This window comes from Eurosta solidaginis, chromosome 1 (genome assembly GCF_040869045.1).
Source record: "Eurosta solidaginis isolate ZX-2024a chromosome 1, ASM4086904v1, whole genome shotgun sequence".
Taxonomy (NCBI): Eukaryota; Metazoa; Arthropoda; class Insecta; order Diptera; family Tephritidae; genus Eurosta; species Eurosta solidaginis.
The window spans coordinates 138,368,868-138,392,302 of NC_090319.1; the positions used below are offsets into that span (position 1 = coordinate 138,368,868).

Here is a 23,435-nt window from a genome sequence, read left to right on the forward strand (position 1 = left end):
CACAATTAGCCGTTATGGTATAGCACCATTGATCAATTACATTGATTTCCATAAGGTTGGTTGGATCAGTTGTTTTATATGGATATGGATACGTCAAGTTTAAAGTCCGTCCATACTAAGCGACGCGACATATACCGACACGTTCGACAAAATATTGGCGGAATTTTTGCTTATTGGCCAACTTGGTCGTGTCGTGTCGCCCGACTGTCGCTAAGTGTGCATTGTTCCATTAGAATACATAAAAAGAATATTTTGTCGGTACGTGTCGCGTCTGCTAGTGTGCACGGACTTTTAACAGCCGTTATCGCTACTTGTCGCGCTGCGTAATTTGTTCCCTTATGTTAAATGGTGGCATAAAAGTATCGATTAAAGAAAGAATGCCAGATGAAAATAAGCGATACTTACTTTATTTACTAATATTGTTTCATCACTAAAACATTCGTTTCGTTCTTCTTTGTTAGGATAATTTTCATGTTCTCGTACAAATTCTCAATACGTCAAAAGCATATGCCGAACGTTTTGGAAAAAAAGAATTAGATAGCTTAAGTAAGCTCGTCGGTGATCTTCCTCAATTCTGTGATTTATACGGCAATTTAACATACTCCAAAGGTATATACGTGTTAAGGTAATCTTTCCGTGTCCTTGTATAATACTTACGGAAAAAGTGGGCAAAATTTTAGAATAGCACCCCCGAGTTCGGGGTAAAACTTAGTATCAAATGAAAGAGGGAGTTGGCCCGATCACAAATATATATATTTTAAAGTGCGCAAACTTATAATTTAAAAGTTATTTGTTAAAATGGTAATAGTCTAGTTGGGGGGTCGACTGCTAATACGCTACCAAAAATATCGAGTGAGGTGTCAAAAGACGCGTATTAATCTCGAGAACAATAATCCGAAGTCGGAAAAGAAAAATTTTATCTCTGTGCGGAGATATTTGCAGTTGAAGTTGGCGATTTCCATGTGGTTGTTGCGTTGTACCCACCAAAAACATTGTGTATCACCGTGGCGGTAGCCACGGTTATACCACACACCGGGACTTGGCATGGCGTAGCCAGGGTTATTTGTTATAAGCACGCCCGAAGGCCACCAACGCAGAAAAGTGTTCTGCGCAAAAATACCATGGATCCGACCCCGGTTTCGAAGGTACCCGCGGGTCTTTTTTCGGTTCTTCGTTAATATCTTTTGAACGCGTTAAAATTTTTATTTTCCGCCTTCGGATTATTAATACTGATGTCAAGACGCGTCGTTTGACACCTTTCTCGATATTTTTGGTAGCGTATTAGCAGTCGACCCCTCAACTAGACTATTACCGTTAAAATTTGCAAATTTAGCAAATTTCTATAGCACTTTAAATTGCAATTTACACATCTTTCAAAACCTTAATCCACATTCATATAAATATAAATTGGCAACGATAAACTTAAATTCCAATTTTGTATATTTCACATTTCATTTTTGCATTGTTTTTTACTTATTATAAACGTTTTTATTAAATCAATCGCGCTTTTGTAGCAACATGCACATTTATATATATATATATTTTATTGATGACATTACAAAGCTGTGCTGCCACATAAACAAAAGAAAAAACAAACATAAATATTACCTTACCACCTTTCAGTTAATATAGAAAAAGGAAAAAATATATATTTTTAATACTCATTTTGAAAAGTTGAAATACCTTTCGGCAGCGATTTAGTTTAGCACCCCCCGAGTTCGGGGTTTAACTTGGTATCAAATGAAAGAGGGAGTTCTCCCGACCACAAATATATATATATCTTAAAGTGCGCAAACTTATAATTTAAAAGTTATTTGTTGTTAAGGTTTACATATTTCTATACAACTTTTATATGTGTATACGTATATATATTTTTATGACATTACAAATCTGTGCTGCCACATCTAAAAAACGGAACAAGTGCAGAATCGAAAAATAACTTATAAAAATACCTTTCATCTGATGTATATATATCTTTAACTTTTCTAGTCTTTATTTACCAAAAATTTGAAAAAGCTCTTTGCATTCGTGAACGAGCTGATATTACCTTATAACTCTTATGTTTATTGTTATGTTAGCCAATCCTGCACCGGCTGCGCCATGCCCAGTAATTCTGCGTAGAATACGTTGCTGCATAGGCGGCCTTCGGCCGCGCTTATAAATAATAACCCTGGGCTATGCCATGCCAAGTTCGGGTGTGTGGTATAACCGTGGCTACCGCCACGGTGATGTCCTTCTGCGTAGTACAGCCAACTTCTCAAAATGAGTAGTAAAAATATATATTTTCCTTTTTTCTTTATTAACTGAAAGGTGGTAAGGTAATATTTATGTTTGTTTTTTTTCTTGTTTATGTGGTAGCACAGCTTTGTAATGTCATCAATAAAATATATATATATATAAATGTGCATGTTGCTACAAAAAGCGCGATTGATTTAATAAAAACATTTATAATAAGTAAAAATAATGCAAAAATAAAATGTGAAATTTACAAAAAATGCAATTTAAGTTTATCGTTGCCAATTTATATAGATATGTATGTGGATTAAGGTTTTGAAAGATATGTAAATTGTAATTTAAAGTGCTATAGAAATTTGCTAAATTTGCAAACTTTAACAACAAATAACTTTTAAATTATATAAAAAGACCCGCGGGTACCTCCGAAACCGGGGGGTGGGATCCATAGTATTTTTGCTTAATACGCGTCGAAAAATATCGAGAGAGGTGTCAAAAGACGCGTATTAATCTCGAGAACAATAATCCGAAGGCCGAAAAGAAAAGTTTTATCTCTGTCCGGAGATATTTGCAGTTGAAGTTGGCGATTTTCATGTGGTTGTTGTTGTGTTCGTACCCCCAAAAAAATTGTGCATCACCGTGGCGGTAGTAGTGCAGTTTAGGATATTATATATATCTATAGCGGCGGACGGACGTGTATTTTTAGAGTCTTTAAAGAAAGCGAAAATTCTTAAGTTCTGCGCGTTAATAAGCACACAAAAGTGGTGTAAACAATAAAGTTACAGCAAAGTGATGTAACAACATTCATAAAATGAAGTGTTTTTGGTAATAGTCTAGCTGAGGGGTCGACTGCTAATACGCTACCAAAAATATCGAGAGAGGTGTCAAAAGACGCGTATTAATCTCGAGAACAATAATCCGATGGCGGAAAAAAAAAATGATGAAAATTTTATCCATGCCCGGAGATATTTGCAGTTGAAGTTAGCGATTTGCATGTGGTTGTTGTTGTGTTGGTACGCACAAAAAAATTTGTGCATCACCGTGGCGGTTTCGGAGGTACCCGTGGGTCTTTTTTCGGGTTTTCGTTAATATAGTTTGAACGAGTTTATATTTTTATTTTCCGCCTTCGGATTATTAATACTGAGGTCAAGACGCGTCCTTTGACACCTCTCTCGATATTTTTGGTAGCGTATTAGCAGTCGACCCCTCAACTAGACTATTACCGTGTTTTTTGTATACAAATAAACATTAAAGTGAAATTTTGAACTGGAATTGTGCTAAAATATATTTTGCTTGTTCAGTTCGACATATATATATATGTATATGTATGTAACAGTGAAAACAGAAAAATAAAAGAGAATGGAGGTGTGCGATAAATGCCACAAAAAATTAAAGGGGGAGACAGGTGTACGTTTGTGAGGGTGTGTGTGGTAAAGTGTATCACAAAACAATTGCATGTTCATCTATGGACGAATATAGCATGAACTGCTTGCAAGACTGCCAATTTTTAAGATTTATGTGCGATGGTTGTATGACATATATCTCCAATGTAGATGATGCCCTCAGAGAAATACTTTCTATTTCAGAAATTAACAAAGTAAATTTAAGGGAGCAAAAAGGTGAACTTGAAAAAATGTTGAATGAACACAAAAGGGAGATAAGCGCATCCATAACGCACAGCGAAAGAGAGATGAAAAGAATTGTGGATAATATAAACAGGGTGAACACGGAAAAATTAGAGTTGATTAAACATGTAGAGGGTCTTTGCAAAGCAAACAAAGAAATGCTTAATAAGATCAATACCCCAAACGAAGCGTTTAATAAGCAAAAGGAGGAAATTATAAGAGAGGTTAAAAAGGTTGCAAACCAAAATAAAGCTGTTACTGCTAAGGAAGTCAATTCATATGCCAATATTACTAAGGGAATTCCTCCAATAGTAATTAAACCCAAGGTTAAACAAGCATTAGAGAAAACACAAACGGACTTGAATAAAATAGATCCATCCAATTTGAATATAGGTAGGGTACAAAATAGAAACAATGGTACAATAATTATTAGTGCGAAGTCAGCTAGTGATAAGGATAAAATTAAGGTAAGATCACCAACCAAAATGAGTTTTTGCGAGATGCTAAAATGAAATGTGTAAGAGTTATTAAATCAAGGAAGGAAAACAGAGCCTCAAATATCAATGCAGTCATTGAAATTGAGCACAAATACTATGAAGACGTGTTGAAATGCAAGAATATCAATATTGGTTCGGACCGCTGTCCAGTTTACGATGCTCAAACGGTAAAAAGATGTTATAAATGCTTAGGATTTAACCATATAGCGGCTACTTGTACACTTTAACAGAGGTGTAGTAAATGCAGCGGGGAACATAAAGTCGAAGAATGCACAGAGAGTGCAACCCTAAATAAATGTGGTAATTGTATAGATAGTAATAATCGGTTAGGTTTAAATATTAATACAGAACACATCATCATGAATCATGAATGCCCAGTTTATTTAAGGAAACTTAAGCTGGAAAGACAACGCGTGGGCTTTTAGCCACCAAAACTAGCTGATCGGGGGATAAAAGCTTTTAAATTACAGTGCATTTACCTAAACATTTGTAGTTTTCCAGCCAACAAACCTGAACTCGAAAGAATTATAGAAGAGTTAGATCCGGACATCGTTCTATGTTCAGAAGCATGTATAACATCGGAGGTTAGTGATGCGGAAATAAACATTCCTTATTATACAATGGTTCGTTGCGAATGTCATAGTAGACAGACAGGAGGTGTAGTCTTACTATTAAAAAAAGGTATCGAGTACAAAGTCAGGTATAATAGATCCATTGATTTAAATGTTTGGTGTGCTATAATTAAATTAAAAAAGTTCGACATTAAATGGCAAATAGGTGTGTTGTACCATTCTCCAAGCTCTAGTGATATCGAATTTTTAAATCACTTGGAAGCTATACTTTATGAGGAACTGGAGAGTGGTACAAACTCCTTGTTAATTGGGGATTTTAACATTAACATGAATGTTAATACCGCAACGAGTTCTAAGCTCAATGAGATATTTGCACGTAGCGCGATGAGGCAAATGGTGAATTTCAATACAAGGATTGCTGAGAGGTCCCAAACGAGAATAGATCTATTATATGCAAATGCTTATGTACTGTCCTGTACTAATCTTGAAAATCACAGAATTTCTGATCACGAAACCATTTCATTTGCTTTCAAAGTGTGTGATTCGAATCCTCTGCGGAGAATGATACCCACAATGTGTTGGAAGAATTATTCTGCTGATAACCTCATTTGCTTATTAAGAAACTATGATTTCAGCGTATTAAAAAATATGCATCTCAATGACTCGGTTGAATATATAAATACCTGCTTATCACACTTCATGGGTTTATTAACATCAGAACAAGACAGGATAGTGAGGTTGAGAAATAAGTGGTACGATCATGAACTGACCGAAATTAACAAATTACAAATCCAATTGAACTCACAAGCCAGAAGATCTGGTGAATTTTCGGAATATAATACGGTTGCGAAGTATTATAAGAAACTAATCAAAATTAAAAAGATTAAGTATATGGAGAAAAATATTGCCTTAAATTCTTCTGATAAGAAATTAATGTGGAAACACCTCAAGCAAGCAGTAAACTTAACTGAGGTGCGTGACAATATCCTGACAGTCATTGTAAATGGTATAAGATATGACCCGAGGATATAGCTCAAGCATTGAATTCCTTCTTTGTTGATAGTATTGGTGACATAAATCGAGAAATCGAAACTTTGGATAGTGGCGACAGTGTGCAATACACGGTTAGCACATGTCTGAAATTCCAAGAAGTTACGGTTGATGATGTCATATTGGTAGCTAAAAGGTTAAAAAATAAAATCGGAGGAACAAATTTACTATCAGAAGGAGTAATTAAGGATTCGGTGTCATACATGGGACATTTCTATGCGGATATCATAAATAAATCATTATACATATAATACAAATCATGTAACAATAAGCTTAAACTTAATGTTAATAAAACCCATTTTATGGTCATATCTAGAGCGATGAATAAAGAATCTTGTAATATCGAGCTAAAAATAATGAACTCAAACATTAACGAAGTTAAAACTTTCAAGTACTTAGGGGTTCAGATTGATAATAAATTAAAATTTAATGATCATATTGATTATATAGTTGCCAAAATAGGCAAGAAAATTGGTTTTTGGAAAAGGTCATGCAAATTTATCAGTAGAAAATACAAACTGAAAGTGTATAAATCCATCATAGAGCCGCATTTCATATATTGTCCCACAATATTCTTTATGGCCAATATAACTCAGGTAGATAAGCTACAAGTTATGCAAAGTAAAGCTATGAGATTTATATTAAACATGAGGTATGATACTCCCATTAATAACATATTAAAAGCACTAAACTGGTTGAGTATAAAACAGCTCATATTCTACCACAGTATGAAATTTGTATTTAATATTAAGCACGGTAAATTACCAACATACCTCAGCGAAAAGCTTAGATATGTAAATGATGCACATTCATACGTAATCAGAGAAAACAAAAATTTTAGATTACCTCTTTTCAAAACAGAAGTGGACAAGCAAAATATATTTTATAAGGGCCTGAAATATTTCAATGAACTTTTTAATCACATAAAAAGTAGTAATAACTTCAATACTTTTAAAAAAAGTTTATTGGAGCATTGTAAACCCCTTCCAATAAGATAAAGTTTTTTTTTTTCTTTTATTTTTTACATGATATACCGATACTGGAGCGCGAAAAGGGAATGGTAATACTGGTAGCAGCAAAATACAATGCACCCGGCCCTAAGGAAAAGAAAATCAGTCGCCACCTGTAACTCCAGACAGTTCCAACAACAAATTTCGCTGGAATTCGGTATTTTCAGCCAATATTTACTGTTGCTGATCGGGATCACTCGCATTCCGACAGCATTAATATAACAATAAAATTATATGATGTGTAACCAAAATAAGGTCAAACAAAAGTTGGAGCAGGGGGGATTGGAAACACGTCCTTTTCAACCTCCCAATATATTTTGAGCTGTGCTGATCGGAATCTGCATGCGTTCCGACAGCGTCTTTACTAAACAAAGTTGAGGGGTGATTGGGTACACTTCAATTTCCAACATCCAAAGACATGTTTAGCTGTGTTGATCGGAGACCAATACATTCCGACAGCTTAAAATACAAATATAATTGAAAAATATAAGTTCCAAATTTTGTTTCCTTAAGCTGGGAGCCCTGGAGGATTGGAAACGCGTCCTTTCCAACCTTCCTTAAATGACTGGCTCCCAGACTCGTCCGTTTGTTACGCCAGTAAATATGCTGATCGGAATCACATGGCATTCCAACAGCATATTCAATAGAAATAAATGATATAATAATGAATTGTACTTAGTAGTTTAAGTTTTAGGCCTAAACAGCCGTGTTAATAAATAAATAAATTAAAAATTAAATTTAGGGGCCCCACCCTAAAGTTTGGCCAATATTTTCGAGTGAGGTATCAAAAGACGCGTATTAATCTCGAGAACACGGTTATACCACACACGCCACGGTTATACCACACACCCGGACTTGGCATGGCGTAGCCCAGGGTTATTTTTTATAACTTATATAACTTTTATATTATAAGTTTGCGCACTTTAAGATATATATATATTTGTGGTCGGGAGAACTCCCTCTTTCATTTGATACCAAGTTAAACCCCGAACTTGGGGGGGTGCTAAACTAAATCGCTGCCGAAAGGTATTTCAACTTCTCAAAATGAGTAGTAAAAATATATATTTTCCTTTTTCTTTATTAACTGAAAGGTGGTAAGGTAATATTTATGTTTGTTTTTTCTTTTGTTTATGTGGCAGCACAGCTTTGTAATGTCATCAATAAAATATATATATATATAAATGTGCATGTTGCTACAAAAGCGCGATTGATTTAATAAAAAACATTTATAATAAGTAAAAACAATGCAAAAATAAAATGTGAAATATACAAAAATGCAATTTAAGTTTATCGTTGCCAATTTATATAGATATGTATGTGGATTAAGGTTTTGAAAGATATGTAAATTGTAATTTAAAGTGCTATAGAAATTTGCTAAATTTGCAAACTTTAACAAAAAATAATTTTTAAATTATAAGTTTGCGCGCTTTAAAATATAGATATTTGTGATCGGGAGAACTCCCTCTTTCATTTGATACCAAGTTAAACCCCGAACTCGGGGGGTGCTAAACTAAATCGCTGTCAATAAAAATATTAACTCGTTCAAAAGATATCAACGAAAAACCGAAAAAAGACCCGCGGGTACCTCCGAAACCGGGGGTGGGATCCATAGTATTTTTGCTAATACGCGTCGAAAAATATCGAGAGAGGTGTCAAAAGACGCGTATTAATCTCGAGAACAATAATCCGAAGGCCGAAAAGAAAAGTTTTATCTCTGTCCGGAGATATTTGCAGTTGAAGTTGGCGATTTTCATGTGGTTGTTGTTGTGTTGTACCCCCAAAAAAATTGTGCATCACCGTGGCGGTAGTAGTGCAGTTTAGGATATTATATATATCTATAGCGGCGGACGGACGTGTATTTTTAGAGTCTTTAAAGAAAGCGAAAATTCTTAAGTTCTGCGCGTTAATAAGCACACAAAAGTGGTGTAAACAATAAAGTTACAGCAGGTGATGTAACAACATTCAAAAAATGAAGTGTTTTTGTATACAAATAAACATTAAAGTGAAATTTTCAATTGGAATTGTGCTAAAATATATTTTGCTTGTTCAGTTCGACATATATATATATATGTATGTAACAGTGAAAACAGAAAAATAAAAGAGAATGGAGGTGTGCGATAAATGCCACAAAAAAATAAAGGGGGAGACAGGTGTACGATGTGGGGGTGTGTGTGGTAAAGTGTATCACAAAACAATTGCATGTGCATCTATGGACGAATATAGCATGAACTGCTTGCAAGACTGCCAATTTTTAAGATTTATGTGCGATGGTTGTATAACATATATCTCCAATGTAGATGATGCCCTCAGAGAAATACTTTCTATTTCAGAAATTAACAAAGTAAATTTAAGGGAGCAAAAGGGTGAACTTGAAAAAATGTTGAATGAACACAAAAGGGAGGAGATAAGCGCATCCATAACGCACAGCGAAAGAGAGATGAAAAGAATTGTGGATAATATAAACAGGGTGAACACGGACAAATTAGAGTTGATTAAACATGTAGAGAGTCTTTGCAAAGCAAACAAGGAAATGCTTAATAAGATCAATACCCCAAATGAAGCGTTTAATAAGCAAAAGGAGGAAATTATAAGAGAGGTTAAAAAGGTTGCAAACCAAAATAAAGCTGTTACTGCTAAGGAAGTCAATTCATATGCCAATATTACTAAGGGAATTCCTCCACTAGTAATTAAACCCAAGGTTAAACAAGCATTAGAGAAAACAAAAACGGACTTGAATAAAATAGATCCATCCAATTTGAATATAGGTAGGGTACAAAATAGAAACAATGGTACAATAATTATTAGTGCGAAGTCAGCTAGTGATAAGGATAAAATTAAGGACACTCTAACAGAAAGGCTAGATAAAAGTAAATACAACATAGCTGAACCGAAAATATATTTTCCTAAAATCATGGTGACTAACATTAGTACTGAGCATCCTGAAGAGGAAATGGTTGGTAAGATCACCAACCAAAATGAGCTTTTGCGAGATGCTAAAATGAAATGTGTAAGAGTTATTAAATCAAGGAAGGAAAACAGAGCCTCATATATCAATGCAGTCATTGAGATTGAGCACAAATACTATGAAGATGTGTTGAAATGCAAGAAAATCAATATTGGTTGGGACCGCTGTCCAGTTTACGATGCTCAAACGGTAAAAAGATGTTATAAATGCTTAGGATTTAACCATATAGCGGCTACTTGTACACTTAAACAGAGGTGTAGTAAATGCAGCGGGGAACATAAAGTCGAAGAATGCACAGAGAGTGCACCCCTAAATAAATGTGGTAATGGTTAGATAGTAATAATCGGTTAGGTTTAAATATTAATACAGAACACAACATCATGAGTCATGAATGTCCAGTTTATTTAAGGAAACTTAAGCTGGAAAGACAACGCGTGGACTTTTAGCCACCAAAACTAGCTGATCGGGGGATAAAAGCTTTTAACTTACAGTGCATTTACCTAAACATTTGTAGTTTTCCAGCCAACAAACCTGAACTCGAAACAATTATAGAAGAGTTAGATCCGGACATCGTTCTATGTTCAGAAGCATGTATAACATCGGAGGTTAGTGATGCGGAAATAAACATTCCTTATTATACAATGGTTCGTTGCGAATGTCATAGTAGACAGACAGGAGGTGTAGTCTTACTATTAAAAAAAGGTATCGAGTACAAAGTCAGGTATAATAGATCCATTGATTTAAATGTTTGGTGTGGTATAATTAAATTAAAAAAGTTCGACATTAAATGGCAAATAGGTGTGTTGTACCATTCTCCAAGCTCTAGTGATATCGAATTTTTAAATCACTTGGAAGCTATACTTTCTGAGGAACTGGAGAGTGGTACAAACTCCTTGTTAATTGGGGATTTTAACATTAACATGAATGTTAATACCGCAACGAGTTCTAAGCTCAATGAGATATTTTCACGTAGCGCGATGAGGCAAATGGTGAATTTCAATACAAGGATTGCTGAGAGGTCCCAAACGAGAATAGATCTATTATATGCAAATGCTGATGTACTGTCCTGTACTAATCTTGAAAATCACAGAATTTCTGATCACGAAACCATTTCATTTGCTTTCAAAGTGTGTAATTCAAATCCTCTGCGGAGAATGATACCCACAATGTGTTGGAAGAATTATTCTGCTGATAACCTCATTTACTTATTAAGAAACTATGATTTCAGCGTATTAAAAAATATGCATCTCAATGACTCGGTTGAATATATAAATACCTGCTTATCACACTTCATGGGTTTATTAACATCAGAACAAGACAGGATAGTGAGGATAAGAAATAAGTGGTACGATCATGAACTGACCGAAATTAACAAATTACAAATCCAATTGAACTCACAAGCCAGAAGATCTGGTGAATTTTCGGAATATAATACGGTTGCGAAGTATTATAAGAAACTAATCAAAATTAAAAAGATTAAGTATATGGAGAAAAATATTGCCTTAAATTCTTCTGATAGGAAATTAATGTGGAAACACCTCAAGCAAGCAGTAAACTTAACTGAGGTGCGTGACAATATCCTGACAGTCATTGTAAATGGTATAAGATATGACCCGAGGATATAGCTCAAGCATTGAATTCCTTCTTTGTTGATAGTATTGGTGACATAAATCGAGAAATCGAAACTTTGGATAGTGGCGACAGTGTGCAATACACGGTTAGCACATGTCTGAAATTCCAAGAAGTTACGGTTGATGATGTCATATTGGTAGCTAAAAGGTTAAAAAATAAAATCGGAGGAACAAATTTACTATCAGAAGGAGTAATTAAGGATTCGGTGTCATACATGGGACATTTCTATGCGGATATCATAAATAAATCATACATATAATACAAATCATGTAACAATAAGCTTAAACTTAATGTTAATAAAACCCATTTTATGGTCATATCTAGAGCGATGAATAAAGAATCTTGTAATATCGAGCTAAAAATAATGAACTCAAACATTAACGAAGTTAAAACTTTCAAGTACTTAGGGGTTCAGATTGATAATAAATTAAAATTTAATGATCATATTGATTATATAGTTGCCAAAATAGGCAAGAAAATTGGTTTTTGGAAAAGGTCATGCAAATTTATCAGTAGAAAATACAAACTGAAAGTGTATAAATCCATCATAGAGCCGCATTTCATATATTGTCCCACAATATTCTTTATGGCCAATGTAACTCAGGTAGATAAGCTACAAGTTATGCAAAGTAAAGCTATGAGATTTATATTAAACATGAGGTATGATACTCCCATTAATAACATGATAGAAGCACTAAACTGGTTGAGTATAAAACAGCTCATATTCTACCACAGTATGAAATTTGTATTTAATATTAAGCACGGTAAATTACCAACATACCTCATCGAAAAGCTTAGATATGTAAATGATGCACATTCATACGTAATCAGAGAAAACAATAATTTTAGATTACCTCTTTTCAGAACAGAAGTGGACAAGCAAAATATATTTTATAAGGGCCTGAAATATTTCAATGAACTTTTTAATCACATAAAAAGTAGTAATAACTTCAATACTTTTAAAAAAAGTTTATTGGAGCATTGTAAAACCCTTCCAATAAGATACAGTTTTTTTTTTCTTTTATTTTTTACATGACATACCGATACTGGAGCGCGAAGAGGGAATGGTAATACTGGTAGCAGAAAAATACAATGCACCCGGCCCTAAGGAAAAGAAAATCAGTCGCCACCTGTAACTCCAGATAGTTCCAACAACAAATTTCGCTGGAATTCGGTATTTTCAGCCTATATTTACTGTTGCTGATCGGGATCACTCGCATTCCGACAGCATTAATATAACAATAAAATTATATGATGTGTAACCAAAATAAGGTCAAACAAAAGTTGGAGCAGGGGGGATTGGAAACACGTCCTTTTCAACCTCCCAATATATTTTGAGCTGTGCTGATCGGAATCTTCATGCGTTCCGACAGCGTCTTTACTAAACAAAGTTGAGGGGTGATTGGGTACACTTCAATTTCCAACATCCAAAGACATGTTTAGCTGTGTTGATCGGAGACCAATACATTCCGACAGCTTAAAATACAAATATAATTGAAAAATATAAGTTCCAAATTGTGTTGCCTTAAGCTGGGAGCCCTGGAGGATTGGAAACGCGTCCTTTCCAACCTTCCTTAAATGACTGGCTCCCAGACTCGTCCGTTTGTTACGGCAGTAAATATGCTGATCGGAATCACATGGCATTCCAACAGCATATTCAATAGAAATAAGTGATATAATAATGAATTGTACTTAGTAGTTTAAGTTTTAGGCCTAAACAGCCGTAATAATAAATAAATTAAATTAAAAATTAAATTTAGGGGCCCACCCTAAAGTTTGGCCAATATTTTCGAGTGAGGTATCAAAAGACGCGTATTAATCTCGAGAACACGGTTATACCACACACGCCACGGTTATACCACACACCCGGACTTGGCATGGCGTAGCCCAGGGTTATTTTATAAGCGCGGCCGAAGGCCGCCAACGCAGAAAGGTGTTCTGCGCAAAAATATTAAAGATCCCACCCCCGGTTTCGGAAGTACCCGCGGGTCTTTTGATACCTCACTCAAAAAAAAGGCTCTATTTTGGGGTGGGCCCCTAAACTGCAAAATTACCATAAAAAATAACCCAGGGCTACGCCGTGCCAAGTCCGGGTGTGTGGTATAACCGTGGCTACCGCCACGGTGATGCACAATTTTTTTTGTGGGTACAAACACAACAACAACCACATGAAAATCGCCAACTTCAAATGCAAATATCTCAGGATATAGATAAAATTTTTCTTTTCCGCTTATTGTTCTTGAAATTAATACGCGTCTTTTGATACCTCACTCGAAAATCTTCGCCAAACTTTAGGGTGGGGCCCCTAAACTGCACGTGGCGGCAGCCACGGTTATACCACACACCCGGACTTGGCATGGCGTAGCCCAGGGTTTTTTTTTATAAGCGCGGCCGAAGGCCGCCAACGCAAAAAGGTGTTCTGCGGAAAAATACTATGGATCCCACCCCCGGTTTCGGAGGTACCCGCGGGTCTTTTTTCGGTTTTTCGTTAATATCTTTTGAACGGGTAAAAAAAGTTAACTTCCGCTTTCGGCTTCTTGATCTAGACGTGAATACGCCCTCTTTTGATACCTCACTCAAAAAAAGGCCCAATTTTAGAGTGGGGCCCCTAAACTACACAATTGCCAAAATTTGATCTATGTCCGAAGATATTTGTAGTTGAAGTTGGCGATTTTCATGTGGTTGTTGTTGTGTTTGTACCGCCACGGTTATACCACACACCCGGACTTGGAATGGCGTAGCCCAGAGTTATTTTTTATAAGCGCGGCCGAAGGCCACCAACTCAGAAAAGTGGTCTGCGCAAAAATACTATGGATCCCACCCCCGGTTTCGGAGGTACCCGCAGGTCTTTTTTCGGTTTTTCGTTAATATCTTTTGAACGAGTTAATATTTTTATTTTCCGCCTTCGGATTATTAATACTGATGTCAAGACGCGGCGTTTGACACCTCTTTCGATATTTTTATTATCAGTGTCATGCTGTCGTATAGAATTACCCAATTTTTTTTGTGGGTACTGTAGTTATTGAAACCACGTTTTTATTTTATAACAAAACTTTAAATTATATTTTTTTAAAACGCCTAAAAGTATGCGTCAATATCTTTTATTTTTCACAACAATGAAAATTTTTGAAAATTGAAAAATCAATATTGAAACTTAAAATATTGATAATACATTTAAAAATTACAAAGTTCAAAGTAACTAAAATACAAAGTTAAATAAAAATAATAAGAACCCTACATTACTCCCACTTCAAGAAAATTTATCATTAAACAAATTGAATGTAACTCTCATTTTATGTAAATTCTTGGTGTTGTTTGTGTCTGTTGTTTCAATTATTGCAGGTTTTAATCTATTAATAGGAATAGTTTTAATATTATTATCTATTTCAAGTTTAAAACATTTTTGGTCTTTTTCCACAATTTTGTAAGGTCCTTCATATGGTTGTTGTAATGAATGTTTATTAATGACTCTAACAAATGCAAATTTACAATTTTGAAGATCTTTTGGAACGTAAATTCTATTTGTATTTACACTATTTGTATGTGTATTTATTAGGCAATTCATCCCAGCACAACAATTTGGCAAAAATTATTTTATAGTGCTAGTCGGTAAAAGGCATAAAATAGGAACAATTTAAACTTGAAACTTAAAGCTAATGACTATGGCTAAGAAAAGGTTACAATAAATAATGTATTTAATAAATAGTAAATAAATAAAATAAACGAATGATAGAGTACATTCGCTTAGAAGAAATCAGTATTTTAATTGTCTAGGTTATTATAGAAACTTGTTAATTCTTTATTGAAGAGCAGAGCATTGCTTATAAGCCTAAGTCTAGAAGGGAGCGAGTTCCAAAGACGTATGGAAGTAATGAAGAACTGGCGATCAGATATTAGCATTCGATGTCTGAAGTGGGTAAGGAGAACAGATCTAGACGACTGGAGAAAATTTAGCCTCCGATACAGATAGTCAGGTTCCTTCATATGTATTAATTTATGTTGCGTAGTGAGCGTTTTAAGTTTAATAAGGTTATCGAAAGAAATGTTTAGCAACCTGTAAGCATGATGAGAGATGTGGTCAAGTCTTTTCAACCCATAGACGTATCTAGCAATGTTGTTATAAACAACATTAATTTTCCTATTACATACATAGTCACAATTAGAGTAAGCCTCACAACCATAAAGGAGCGTAGGTATTAAGTACGCTTTTGCTATTAGTAGACGAATATGTAACGGAGTAAAATATTGGGTAAGCCGTAGTGTACGAAGCATCCCATACACTTTTCCCACTGTGCGGAAGATGCGATCTTTCCATGTCAATGTTTTGTTAAAAACTACACCTAGATTTTGTGCCGTGTCAATGTATTCTATAATAGTGTTGTCTAAAATTAAATTTTCCATTCCAATTTTATCTAGTGACCTTCTATGAATGACTATACATTTCGACTTCTTAGGGTTAAGACATAAGCCGTTCATAGAAGCCCACGTACCAATTTGACACAGATCGTAATTTAAGTTATTAATATATGAACTGGTACGATCACTAGGACAGCACATATACAATTGCACGTCGTCGGCATAAATGTGAATATTACAATACTTGAGAACACCAGGCAAATCGTTTATATACAAAACAAATAACAGGGGACCAAGGATTGAGCCTTGTGGGACTCCTCTTAAAACACTGACGAAGTCAGACTTTCTGCTACCAACACTTACTGCCTGAGTTCGGTCGGCCAAATACGATCTGATGAGGGCTGTTGCACAGTTGGAGAAATTAAATAGGTTGTCCAGCTTCTTGCAGAGAACGGTGTGGTCCACCGAGTCAAACGCTTTTGAATGGTCGAGAAGAGTCAGGAAAGCAGTAAAATTTTGGTCAACTTGTTCTCGAATATCCTCTATCACCGATAGGAGCGCCGTTTTACAGGTAGGATTTGGCCTGAATCCAGACTGGGAATCTGTGAGAAGGTTATTATCCTGCACATAAGTATTTATCTGGCAATGCAAAATTCGTTCGAAGACCTTGGAAAGGAAAGGCAGAATAGCTATAGGTCTATACTCCTTGTTTTGCTTGGTGATTGGGATTACCTTACAACCAACATTGGGAAATACACAGGACGTCAGCACAGAGTTAACCAAGTAGGTTAAGTGAGGAAGGATTTTGGGAAGAATTATTTTTAAAAATTTCGGACATATACCATCGAACCCCATAGCATTAGACTTTACTGAAAGAATGGCTTGAACGACATCACAATCATCGGCACTAGCAAACTCAAGAGGACCAAAATCAACATTAGCGCGAATACAATAATTGTCAGCACATATATTGTCAGTTGAGATTGGCAGATTTACAAAATTTATATTTATCTCGTTAATGTCTACATCAGGGAGGACAGAAATGTCGCATTTGGATTTTCCGATACCAATATGTTTAATCGACTTCCAGGTTTCCTTCGAACTCAAAGCAGCACTAAACTTGTTATTATAAAATGTCTGCTTAGCTGACCTAATGGCTTTGTTTGCAGCGATCCTAGCTGCTTTGAAGCAGTTGTGAGCCTCCAGGGTTTTTTATCTTTTCCATCGTGAGTAAGCAAGGTTACGCTGGTGAATTAAGTGTTTTAGATTGGCACTAAACCAAGGGGTATTATTATGTGTAGCAGCCTTGAGTTTCACTGGCACATGGTTGTCGAAAAGCCTAATAATATGGTTCTGTAGGAATGATGCCTGATCATCGACCGATGTCAGCGTACGAATCAAGCTCCATTCGACCGACTCCACCGCTGCATTAAGGGAACTGTAATCTATGCTTCTAAAATCACGATACGTAAAGGAACATTGGATGTGTGACGTTTGAAAGTTGTAACTAAGAAATATCAGATCGTGTTTTGAAAAGCAAGATGCCGACAATTGATCGTAGTGGAGCAATTTCAGGGGATCATTCACAAAAAATAAATCCAGCAAAGAAGAATTTGAGTCAGTAAAGTTTGTAGGTAAAGTTAAATTGGTGGGAAAAAGTCCAAGAGACTCCATACTTAGCTTTAGAGTTGAGTCGACGAGAAGGTTGGAGTTGAAATCCCCAGCGATGATTATATTATCATAGTTTATAAGTAGAGGCTCGAGAAATTCAATAAAGCCAGAGAAGTCAACTCCACGATTAGGTCTGTATGCACAGCCGATAAGAAGCCTTTCATTATTTACAGAGAACACGTCTACGAACACATATTCGACAGAATCACTTGGACTAGCACTGCAGCAAGGTTTACAGGATAAACTACTTTTAACATATATAGCAACACCACCACCATGACCACGTCTATCAGCCCTGAAAAGTTGATATCCATTTAGTTGCACCAAATCATTTTTATGACATGAAGAAAACCAGGTTTCGGAAATACATATAACATCTATATCAGAACCCTCAGATATGAATCTCAATTCATCCAGCTTTTTATATAGGCTTTGCGCATTGAGATGGATGACTTTGAGCCCTTTAGTACGTTTGCTGAATACGCGCAACAGTGTATGTAAGCAGTCTTTGGAACTAGACAACCTATAGTCTAGGACCATCACTATCTATGGGATATAAAGAATGCTCTGCGATGCGTAACAATAAAGACAACATAAATGATTGTTTACAAGTTTGATAGGGAGGGATAAAGACGGAAACGAAGAGACTCAAGAACTTAAGTAATATACCATACATAGAAATTAATTTAATGATCATTATTCGTTGGCGCATCATCAACTCGAAAGGATCTCGCGCTTTCTTCGCCGGTATTCTCAAGACGCTCTAGAAAATCCAAGCTATGTATTGCTTCAGGGCTGGCGTTGGCTGTTCGTCTGATATGTACCAGACCCTTAGAAAAAACCGCTACTACCTTCCTTTTCTTCTTTAGACGGATCGCTGCCTTGAAGATCGCATAGTTTTGCCTGGACAGCAAAGAATTTACATAAATCGGAGCATTTGAATTTATGCCCACATTAACTAATTGCAGACCCCTGATGTTTGGATTGTTTTGGCGCCTAAAGGTGCCTATACTTTTTAGCAATTTGTTTCTGTCTGTCGGCGACTGAAATTTGATTATTACGGCCGGATCTGTCACGCTGTTGTCTAGTTTCCGTAGCCGAAAAATGCTTATTATAGGAATTGGTTGCAATCTAAGAGTGGAACAAAGGTGATGAAAGACACTTGTTAAGTTTTCTCCTTCCTTAAAGGGAATTCCGTGTACACGGACTTCACTTGCGGCAATATGGCTCTCTTGCTTTGACGCATTGTTTTTGAGTGTTTTTACTTCCTCTTCGAGATAACCAACGCGCTCGAACACGCTCTCCAGCTGAGTAACTCTTGCATTAAGCTCACTGACCTCTTTCTTCAGCACCACAAATTTGTCTTCTAGTTTTTTGCATACGAATTCAATGAGTCTTTTTTCCGAGTCCAAAATTTGCTTAGCAATCAGATCGTTGAACTTAGCAAATCGCTGATCCATGCTTTGCATTAAATTAGGAGAGAAGCCGCTGATCCGTTGCACCTTTTTGGCGCTATCAACCTCGTTATTAAGGTCGTCGCCACGACGCTTACCATTGACTTGATCCATGGTGTTCGAAAAAAAAAACGGGCCAAAAATAATGCTCGAAGAAACTGGGTGGCAGCTCTAACGCAGCTTAGATTATTATAACGCAGGCTTCAAGTTTAGCACAGACGCAAACCACAAAATAAAGCTTGAAGCACAAACAAACTTCAGTGACTATAAAACTTTTGGCGGGAAGATACACAGTTGATGAAGGTGTGAAGGTGTCAAAAAAACAAGTTGACTGACAACAACAAAGCAGGAGTACCAATCGCAATATACTGCCAAGTTAGTAAAGTTGAATTGGAGATCACCTGAACAGAATATCTTATTTTCCACAGATAAATGCCACGTTTGTTAATGTTTAGACACAGGTTGTAAGAATTAAGACTCACAATAAACAATGAATTTGAAAATTTAAAGAGGAGCACAAATTACTTTAGCTTTCACACACCAGGGTTGCCAACTGTTATGATTCCAGTATCAGAATCTTTATGATGACTTAAATTTGATCTAACATTTCGAAAATGTTCACGTAAATTACTTAAAACTTCAGTTGATGAGAAATTTTTAGCTGATGGCACAACAAGTTCCCCTGGCAAACGTAAATTCTGACCGAAAACCATTTCCGCTGGTGTAGCCGAAATATCTTCTTTGTAAATAGATCGCAAATCAAGTAATATGACAGGTAACTCGTCATACCAATTATTTGTGTCCTCTCTAGCTATTATAGTAGTCTTTAATTGTCTATGAAACCTTTCAACCATACCATTTCCTTGAGGGTGATATGCGGATGTTGTAATTTGGTGACTACCAAGTAATGTAGTTAACTCTGAAAACAATTTCGATGTAAATTGGCTACCTTGATCAGTTGTTATCTTTAACGGAACTCAAAACCGAGAAATATATTTTCTAAAAAACTTATTTGCAATTGTAGTTGCTGAAATATTTTTAATGCATATGCCTCAGGCCAACGGGTAAATCTTTCAATAATCGTTAAAATATAGCGATGTCCTTTTGAAATAGGTAATGGTCCAACTATATCTAAATGGATGTGTTCAAATCTATTCTTGGGAATTTGAATTTTGACAACAGGGGATTTTGTATGACGATAAACTTTAGACTTTTGACAATTAAGACACTCTTTTGACCAAATATTAATATCCTTATTCATATTAGGCCAATAATATTTTTTAACTATGAGCCGTCGTGTAGCTCTTGTACCCGGATGTGCTATTCCATGTAAAATATCAAATACTGTCTTTCGCAAATTACTCGGTACAAATGGCCTAGGAGTTTCTCCTGAAATTTCACACCAAATATTAAAATTTAAAATGGGAATATTAATTAACTTTAAATTTAGATATTGAGAATCAGAAACAAGTTGATTTAAGTCATCATCTTTTTGTTGTTCAGTTTGTAAAATTTTACACCCCTATTCTGCATTTCGATTACGTTCCCGTTCTACGCTCCGCTTTAATCGAAGTTTGGTATTCTGCATTACGACGGAATCGTAAAGAGAAGAGGAAGAGCAAATGATTTTTCGAAATCAGCTGTTGGTATGGAATGTGTGAACATTGGAACAAAATAAATTAAAGAAAATTTGTAAAAAACACTGAAAAACGTTTATATTTTATTATCCACGCCATTTTGTACAAAAAAAAAGCAATAGAATATATTGCCGCAGTGTTATATTTTTTTGAGTGAAGTGATTTCATAATTGTAAGTGTGTTTTTGTCGTTCTTTTGACCAATTCCCTGCCGCGGCCACCGAGTTTTGTTAAAACGAATTCCTGCACGAATATAGTTGACATTTTCTGAATTTTAAGGATGCTAATTTCATTGCACTGGCCTAAAGTACTTTATAAAGGTTTATTTATTCTTTCCGCAAGGATTGTTTACGTTTTCGCTTCACCTTCCCCTAGGCCGGCAGCTTGCTTTGGCATATAACTCGACCCAACGAACAGACACAAATTATAGCTGTCTATTATAATGGAATCAATAGCCGCGGCATTATTTATGGAGTTGGAAAGCAACGCATACGAAAATTGCCAGGCGCGAATGGAAAGGCAAATATTGCGAGATTTGTGTAATCCATTTTGAGATGAGTGATGAATTGTAAGAAATTGAACTTAAAAGTGGTAAAGTTTAGACTTATTTTCTTATTTAGGTTCAAAAAAACTTTCGACTTAACAAGGATGCTTTCAAGTATGTGTTAGATACTTTTGCGGGGCAGATACGTCCAAGGACTTCGGCATCGACATGTTGTTTTTGACCTGGAAACATATAAAAAACAATCATCATCAAGCTTTTTACGTTTCTTAACAAGTTTTACTTACATTTTTGTTAAAATTCTATTATAAATTAATAAAAAAATAAAAAGAAAATATTTTTCCGCCAACTAATTTGCAACTTAGAAAAACGGAACTACGATCGAAATGCAGAATACAAAAAATCGAACGATTCGAAGTTGGATCGAAAGAGATTGGAACACAGAATACCAAAATTGCCAAATCGAAAAAATTCCAATCCAAGTCGAAATGCAGAATAGGGCTGGTAAAATTCAGTTCTGTATTATATATTTCATTAACCTCAAAAACTCTAGATAGCGTATCTGCTACAACATTGGATTCTCCTTTAATGTATTGTATGTCATCAGTAAATTGTGCTATAAATTCCAAGTGTCTCGTTTGTCTAGGACTTCGTTCTGTTTTTGAATTTAAAGCAGTAGTCAAAGGTTTATGGTCCGTATAAACTGTAAATTGTCGTCGTTCCAAAAGATATCTAAAATGTTTTATATTTAAATAAATCGCCAATAATTCCATATCAAAAGCACTATACTTAATTTCAGTTGGAGAAAGTTTTTTAGAAAAGAATGCAATGGGCTCAATTTTATTATTGTAATTTTGTTGTATAACGCCCCCAATCGCTGTGTTAGATGCATCTACTGTTAAAAATAATTTAGCATCTTTGTTAAAATGATTTAACAATATCGTAGATGCAAATTTATCTTTAATGCATTCAAAAGCTTCATTCGAATTCTCGTCCCATACCAAAGTTTTGTCACGTTTTTTATTTGCTTTGTTAATTAGATCATAAATTTTGTTTGTAAATTCTGCTAGTTTTGGAATGTATCTATGATAATAATTTACCATACCAATAAATTTCTGTGCCTGCTTAACTGATTTTGGACGTTCGAAATTGCGAATAGCTGACACCTTTTCATCAGAAGGTCGAATACCTGTTCCAGAAATGTTATGTCCTAAAAAATCTATAATTGTTACACCAAAAGTACATTTACTTGGTTTAATGTTTAAACCGTACTCTGTAAGGCGTTGGAAAAGAATACGTAACTCTTTTAAATGTTGTTCTTCGTCTTTACTTGTAATGAGTAAGTCGTCGATGTAAGCATATACAACATCTAAGTCACCTACTACCTCATTTATGAATCGTTGAATCTCATGAATTCAAACATACCGAAAGGAGTTGTGATAGCAGTTTTATAAATATCTTCTTCAGCCATAGGAATTTGGTGATATGCCCTAACTAAATCTAATTTTGAAAATATATTTTTATTATGAAGGTTCATATTAAAATCTTGAATGTGAGGTAAGGGATAACGATCGGGAACAGTTACAATATCCAATCTTCTAAAATCACCACATGGACGCCAATCATTCAACTCTTTTTTAGGTACAAGATGAAGTGGTGATGCTACTGAAGAATTTGAAGGCCGACAAATGCCTGTTTTAACTAAGAAATCAAACTCCGTTTTCGCGACTGTGTATTTTACCGGATCTAAGCGCCTGGGTTTAGAAAATGGAAAACTGTATTAACTGAGAGATTGGTAAATGGATCTACTAAACGTTTATGTTTAATGTCTATAAGAAGACCATATTTACAAAGAAAATCAGCGCCAATTATTGGCTTGGCTATATCCGCAATCAAAAATGTAAAGGGAAATTCACGTCTTAAACCTAAATTTACGTTTAAAAGCCTTTTCCCGTAAGTGGCAATTGTTGAGCCATTAGCTGCAGTGAGAATTATGTCTGAACGTTTCGTATGAGGAAATTTAGACGCGGGTAATACCGAAATTTCTGCTTCACTATCAATTAAACAATTTTGTTTGTTTTCTCTATCAAAAATAAATAAGCGACGCGTCGAAAATTCTAAATTTCCGTTGTTCGTCGCTGCAACAACGGAAGAATTTAGTTTGTTGAATCTTTGTTTTTGTTATAAGAACAAGGTTATTCACAATTTCTAGCATTATTTCCAAATTTGTAGT

General features: G+C 35.4%; 1 protein-coding gene and 1 long non-coding RNA gene across 4 annotated transcripts in view; one reads left to right on the top strand and one right to left on the bottom strand.

Annotated features, from left to right (window-relative positions):
• The first annotated feature begins 401 nt into the window (after positions 1-401).
• Positions 402-23,435, top strand: part of Hph (HIF prolyl hydroxylase) — a 562,987-nt gene continuing 539,953 nt past the window's right edge. The window contains exon 1 of one of the 3 annotated variants that reach the window (XM_067759874.1): positions 402-609. The gene's annotated coding sequence lies outside the window, so the exon portion shown is untranslated. Of the gene's footprint in view, positions 626-23,435 lie in introns of all 3 variants that reach the window. The other 2 variants (XM_067759873.1, XM_067759872.1) reach the window with 2 other exon arrangements.
• On the bottom strand, positions 21,346-21,679 carry LOC137238292 (uncharacterized). The gene is made up of 2 exons (XR_010949150.1): positions 21,490-21,679; positions 21,346-21,426 (listed from the first exon to the last, which is right to left on the bottom strand). It is a non-coding gene; the product is annotated as an uncharacterized lncRNA (long non-coding RNA).